Source organism: Aquila chrysaetos, chromosome 12 (genome assembly GCF_900496995.4).
Source record: "Aquila chrysaetos chrysaetos chromosome 12, bAquChr1.4, whole genome shotgun sequence".
NCBI classification, from domain to species: domain Eukaryota; kingdom Metazoa; phylum Chordata; class Aves; order Accipitriformes; family Accipitridae; genus Aquila; species Aquila chrysaetos.
Window position 1 is genome coordinate 39,107,917 of NC_044015.1, and position 7,059 is coordinate 39,114,975.

Below are 7,059 nucleotides of genomic sequence, written 5' to 3' on the forward strand. Positions count from 1 at the left end.
AAAACTATCCTCTAGGCTTTCTGTGTCATTATGCATGTATAGCAGCATCAGTCCTACAGGAAAAAGGGGGAAATTAAAATGAAAACCCCGGATTCTCTAAAAACTTAGAACATAATGATCGTATTTAAAAAAAAAAAAAAAAAAAAAAAAAAAAGAAAAGCACCCCAACTCCCTGGAATTTAAGATATCAGTTGTGCTCTTTAAATACTACAGATTCAGCGTCCCAGAAAGCCCATCCTGCTTCCACTAAAAGAAATCCTTGTTGCTGTTGTGTTTCTGATGCCCAGTCCTGCAGTGGGACCTGTCTGCCGAGGCCACACGCAAACCCATACAACTCACAGCCCAATGCCAGCACCCAAACTGGGTGCTGCCCCTCTGACGGTGTCCCTCCACCGCTGCTCTCTCCCACAGCCACGCTTTCCGAGGGAGACGGCTTTGATATTTCTCTTCTGTGGTCTCCCACCTTGCAGTGACTTGTAGCTCGGACCCCTCCCAAGGGGTTAAGTCCGTGTTTAGCAGCCCTCGGTGGATCCTTTATTCTTGCTGTGATTCCTGCAAATGCAAGAGCAGAAGCACCACAGCGGGGCTCTGGAAGTCATTCCCTGGCTAACTTACGGAGCAGAGAGTGAGCCAAGCTCGGCACGCTTTGGAGCAGTCCCCATGGGAGGCCTCGATCGCTAGTGAGATACTGGCTAATTTCTTCAGTAAATTGGGGGGGAGCGCTTAAAAAAAAGTCATACACGAGGTGTTCTTCAGCACGTCTGCTTTGCAAGGCTAGAGCTCGCCCTAAATGTTGTGCTCCCTGGGCACAAACGTAGCCCTTGTCGCCAGGGCATTGAAGTGCTTCACACTTGGTCGGTCTGCGGCCCCGGCTTGCCAAACCCTCGATGCGGTAGGAAGACACAGGCGGGCACACGCCAAGTTTAACAAGTAACCTAGAAAGTCGGTGACTGCAGGAAAATTTGAAACAATGCTCCTGGAGACCTGGTGTAGCTTCCTACCCATATGCAGCTCTTCACCCCATTTAGGGGCAAGGTAATGGGGAAACACGCGATCAAGTTGTTCGTTGAATGGGCTTAACTGGCACTGGGGTAGTCATCAGCTTGGGCGTATGCAGGTAAATACTTCCAGAGTTTGCTAAACTTTAGGTACTTGAATGCACTGGGGAAAAAAAAAAGTATTTGAATGTTTTTTGAATTGCATTAAAGAAAAACCATTCCTAGAAATAATTAGTTTAATCCACTAGAAGTCACCCTGGGCAACTAACAAGATACAGAAACAAAATCTTTACCACTTTCTTGTTCTCCAAATATTTTTAAGGTGCACGTAAAGGCAGCACACCCCACAGTTTCCCTTAGAGTTCCCTCCCCAAAAGTACGTTGCCAACAGCCAGCATTCTTATCTGCTGAAGCTACCAAACATCCACCAGTTTGGGAGAGAAGCTTAAGTGCGGTCCTCCCAGTCTCACCCATTGCATTGCTATACCCCAGCACACAGCCTTTGCAGTGAAGAGAGAAAAACCTCACATCCAGTCATGCCTGCAAAGGAGTTTTAGCTCACAGTCCAGAAGCTGAATAAACCTCTGGCTCTTCAGAAACAAGGAGCAGTGGATTAGTTTTCGTGATGCAAATATATTCCTCTCAAATTTGAGGGCAGGGGGAAGGTTTTCTCCTGATGACTCAGTAGCAGTGAGACAATTCCTATTCAATTCAGATTTTACAAAATCAAAAACCGCATCCTGTCCCAGCCCCGCTGCCCACCAGAGAGCAGAGTGTGCACGGGGGGTGCAGAAATGCCCTGCGACCCCCCCCGGGAGCACCCACAGCCACAGCAGGGTGGCAGCCTCGGACACCCACGCTCAGAGCTGACCCAGGCCGCCGCCAGCCGGAATACCTCCGTGACCTCACGGACGTGAGCGGGATTAGATCAGTCCCTAACTAGACACACCAGCCCCCACAGGCATTTTTTTTGGCTTCTGCTGCAAAATAAGTATTTATGGAAAAGTGCATTTACATAACTGAAAAGATCCATTCAGCTTTTAAGTCTTTGTTGGGAAGAGGAAATCACAGTAATTGACAGCAAACTTTCCAGAGGCTTCTAACACCTGCTTTACATCTTGCTTCAAGCAGCTTGTACAGGCTTGAACATTAAAAAATCAAGCGGGTTTTTAGCTGTACGAGCCGACTGTCGGTGCTGAACGGTCCCAGGACACCTTCAGCACCTTCTGAAATAGATAAGGGGTGGGGGCTCCTCCTTGCAACTGCACCCCACGTAGCCTGTATACAGAGAGGCCCCCCTTTATGTTAGAAGGATTCTGACTCTGCTGAACTCAGCAGAATCTACCCATTGGCTTTTTTTTTCTTTTTTCCCATTTCAACACGGGCTTTTCAAATTGCGAAAAACACACACTTTACATTAGCGCACGTCGCTTGTTTCTCAGCTCAAACCCAAACCGTTTGCGGGCTGCAGGGGTGCCAAATAGCCCCCAGTCCGCCGCCGCTTCCTCTCCCCCTGCTCCCGCACCGCTTGGCACGTGTGCCGTGCAGATGCCAAGCCACAGAAGGGATTTTTTTTTTTTTTTTCCCTTTCTCCTGCTGCATCTGGTTCCTCAGCAGAGTTTGGAGGCAGTTGTGCTGGCAGATGCCTTTGGGTGACTGCCTGCCTTCGACCGGGATGGGGTGCGACGGGCAACCAAAGCGTGCTGCTCTCCGGAGCAGCGGCTCCCGCGGGGTCTGCCTAAGGGAAATAAAGAAAAAAAAAAAAAAAAAAGAAAAAAAGAAGCTTTGCTCAGCTCTGGCACTGCCCTGGCCTCAACCTTTCCCTCCCGGAGGTAAATCCCGGTTCTTTTGGCAGAGCCGGTCCCTGGACCGGGGGCCGGTTGCAGTGAGCGGCGGCTCCCAGCAGAGGCCATCCGCATCCCGCGCATCCCTCCGCCTGCCCCTGCCTTCCAGCTCCCCCTCGGCACGGTTTAAACCAGCCGTGCACAAGCCAGCCGGCTTGTAATGAACCCAAACTTCGTTATGGGGGTGCTAGTACCCCGTCCCGGCCAGCCCGCTTCCCTCCGGCTCCGCCGTCTATCATCCCCGGAGCCCTGATGCAGCGAAAAGCAGCTGAACAATAAAAGGCAGCGGAGGAAAGCCAAAGTGCCATTACTCAGACCTTGCTTGAGTTCAGCCGGGGAAAAAGCTGTGAATCTAAGCGTCCTGATGAAGCGTTGCTGAGCTCAGCAGCTCATGCCACCGGCACCTCTACCGCAGAGTCCGTTTAATATCAGCTCGCGAGCTGGCGAGAGGGTAATGATGGAGATGCTCAGCGCGCCCGCGGGGACGGCAAGGTCTTCAGCATTCAGCGTGGTCAGTCCCGTAACACGCCGGGCACCTTCCCGTACCTGCTGCAAGGAAAAAGTCAGGGGAGAGGAAACACGGCCAGGCCAATCATCAAGATTGCTGGAGAAGTTAAACAAGAACTTTTAAAACCAGAATGATTGGTACATGGGAGACATTTGGCCAAAAATATTCCCCAGCAGACCCTCTGCCTTTCCGAGAGAAATATTAAAACTTCCTGCGGAAGCGAGTGCTTGCCTATGGTTTGCAAAAACTGCTTTCTGGAGGCCAGATGCACAGAGAGGGACTCATTCTGCATCCAAACTGCCTGAGCCTGGCAAACACGCCGCGTTTACAGGGAGGCCCGAGGGGAGGCTAAGGGGGAAGAGCAGATCCTACCGTTGCCCTCGGTACATCCCTGCACGTGCCTCTTCCTCACGGGTACAAGCCTGCGAAGTCTACAGGTGCTCCCAGATTTGCTTTCTCTTCCTTTACCCGGGGACTGCCACATGTCATCGCTAATGAAACCTCCGTTTACATTATACGGTCCTTTCCCACTCGCAGCATATGCTCACAGGAAAAAAAAATAATTACTGCTTGTGGCCCCATTGCACGATCTTTTTTTTTGCACTTCAAACTAGTCTATAATATACGATAGAGCGCCAACGCTTTCATTGACATATAGCTTGTTCACTTGGATGTCATGAGATAGCAAACAAGTGAATCTAAACAACGCAGCTAGCTAGTTATATGGCTAATCTGGTGGGTTGCTTTGATTTCACAAATAAATTAGTTTAGTCTCCTGAACAGGGAGAGAAACACGAACCAGTGATCTCAACAGCGCTGCTGCCCTTCATTACCAAGAGGGCCTTGCTCAATTAGAAATGCCATTTGTTTTGATTACAAGGTTTTATGTGAGTAGAACCAAATTTTACCCAAATACATCGATGGAGTAAGGACTCGTATAAAGAACCACAGCCAGAGATGTTTTCCAGCTGAAATACTGGACACGGGCTATATGTTAAGGAGTGTAGGTACGGTACCGAGGGCTGGGAGTACAGACCAGCACCCCCCAAGGGTGTCCTGCGTGCGGGCTGTGTAAGCACTAATTGCTGCCAGCTCACCGCTGACAGCGTACCAGACACCAGCATGAGTTTTGCTTGGGAATGAACCGCAGGATTTTTTTTCCCCCCCATCTCTTCTGGATAGAAACAGCTCATTAAATATTTAATTTTTCAATTAAAGAGTCACTTTGAAAAAACAGAAGTTAATATTCATCCCTTTAACATGTGGTGCGTTCAGAGCAGCCGTGCTCTTCACACACATCAGAACCAGAGCTCAGACATGAGCAGAAACTGGATGATGCACAAAAAAGAAAAAAAAAAAAAGCGCTACAATCAAAATAAATACAAATCCCCCCAAACTTGGAAAAAGTAGTGTGTGAAGTAGTAGTATTTAAAAAAAAGAGTGTTTAAAATAAACTATTTTGGGTGTTATTTGAAATCGTATTTAAACTAAAAGCTTCATAAAATGATTAGACAAGATGGCAAACGAAATCTTTAGATTCCACATAAACATTTTTGTCTTTGAATAGTGGCAAAAGATTTTCAGTCTGATTTTTGCTGTTGCTGCGCAGCCCGTAGTTATTAGCCCAGCGCTTTGAAATTTCGATTTCAATGTACCATCCCTGAGCCAGCTCACACTAGTCTTTAACCTCTTTGCACCCCACTTCTTTCTCTGTAAATGGAGGTGGTGGCACTTCTCTTCCTACCGTTTGTTGGGAGGACAAATGAAGACTCTAGTGCAGAGGTAACAGGGTCACACAGGCTTTTTAGATAGACCAAAGCAGCCCCATGAGCTGGTTTTGTGGTCCCGCTCTCCATGGAACTGGAATTACAAAATTAAACCACTCTGTATATGGGCAGGTTGAAACTCCAGAGGAGTTTTGCTGCACGGTTTTTGTGGAGCCGGCTTGATAGATGCACTAGAGTCAGACCTTTCCACCTGGGTAAGTCGTTTCCTTGGGTGATAACGTTCCTATTTATGGAACCTATTTTAGCACTTCTTCTTAAAAAATTGCCTACAATTAATGCTGCTAAAATTGCGTGTTCAGCAGGAGGGAAAGCCGTGCCTCGACACAGCTTGGGAGAACTAGAGCCAGCTGAAAGAAATATCTCCTCACCTTGAACTTTAGGCAAAATGAAGACACTTCTAGTGACACAAAAATTCATTGGAAAAAGCTGAAATGAGTGGCAAAGAGATGGGTGGGCTTGTTAGCAGGGACAAGCGTACTTCAAAGCACTGCAGATTTTTAAGATCTATCAGTTAAGATAGTCAGACCCCTGCATGGACATGAAGTACAGAATTTCTCCCAACCATTGCTCTGTTGAGCCTGGTAACCTGTATTTCGCTAAGGCATTTCTTCAAGTAAAACATCCAATCCCAAAATGAAATCTTAAAAAAATTAAATCCAACGCACACTGCTTCTATTGCATCCCATACTTACCAATTTTGGCAGATAAAAACGTGCCTTATTTGGCCCAATTCATGTATGGTGTGTTTCAAGGAACATGGTGCCCATGCTCATATTTTTCATGATCCTTCAAGCACAATTGAAATGCAATTTAGTCTAAAATAGCCAGATTCTACACTCAGCATTCAGGATATTGAGAGCATGATCCCACAGCACCGAAGTCAACTTTTTTTGTGCCACCAGGATCAGTGTAAGCAGAAGCAGCCATTAATCTGTGTCACTCGTACTAATCAGGGAAGAGCTGTTTCAGCCTCTAAAAAAAAATGGAATTTCGTGGGCATTTGAAGTACAACGCAATGGAAAAGGAGGTACCTAGGCTATATACACTCGCTGTAAATGAAAAGTGATTGAGGATCTGGACACAGTAAGTTGGGCAAATATCACCCAGTAAGATTTACAAAGTATTTGATTGAATTTTAAAAAGTGACTCAGCAGAGTTTTCTTATATGGACAGTTGCATGGAGGGACCAATTGCAAGCATCCTCCTTCTAGTGTCATCTCTATCGAAGTCAGAGTGCCCTGCCAACATGTTTGCTCTAGCTATGGTATGGTTTATGTTTGACACTCCAGTGGGAATACGCTCCCAAAGTTTTTACAAAGATGACTGAGAGTTGGACAAAGGACTGATCACAGAATCATAGAATCGTTTAGGTTGGAAAAGACCTTTAAGATTATCAAGTCCAACTGTTAACCTAGCACTGCCAAGTCCACCACTGAAGGAGACCCGTGTCCCTAAGCACCACATCTACACGTGGTGTAGAAACCTGTTAGAACATGCATCTACATCCCAGCTAACCCCCATTCAGCAGTTGCCCCCTCTAACTCAAACTGGCACTGATTAGCAATTTCAGCTAAAATCAGGCTGCAAGTAGAAGCACAGACATGTTGTCTTCTGCTGTTTCTGCTACTGAGGAAGTAACTTCTGACAGATGGGCAGAGCCAAGAGCTCAGTGCAGTTGCAGCTGAAGCACCATAATACTAAAATTTTATCTGTTCAAGATATATCACAGCTGTCACCCGACAACAATGAAAAGGATGCTCTTCTATGCCTTCCAGAACTTAAGTTTCATTCATTTGTTTAGAAAACTGCTTGGCTACATCAGCGTCCCCTCATCAAGAAAACAGGTAAACTGAAGATAGCTGTCATAAAAAAAGCATGGCTCTTCATTGTCACGGACCACTTCTTGTCCTGAAAATAATCTA

At 46.7% G+C, this 7,059-nt stretch overlaps 1 long non-coding RNA gene across 1 annotated transcript; it reads right to left on the reverse strand.

Moving 5' to 3' along the window:
- Window positions 1-1,370: 1,370 nt before the first annotated feature.
- On the reverse strand, window positions 1,371-4,252 carry LOC115349164. Its single transcript, XR_003926015.1, has 3 exons — window positions 3,723-4,252; window positions 3,160-3,388; window positions 1,371-2,736 (listed from the first exon to the last, which is right to left on the reverse strand). It is a non-coding gene; the product is annotated as an uncharacterized LOC115349164 (long non-coding RNA).
- Window positions 4,253-7,059: the final 2,807 nt, after the last annotated feature.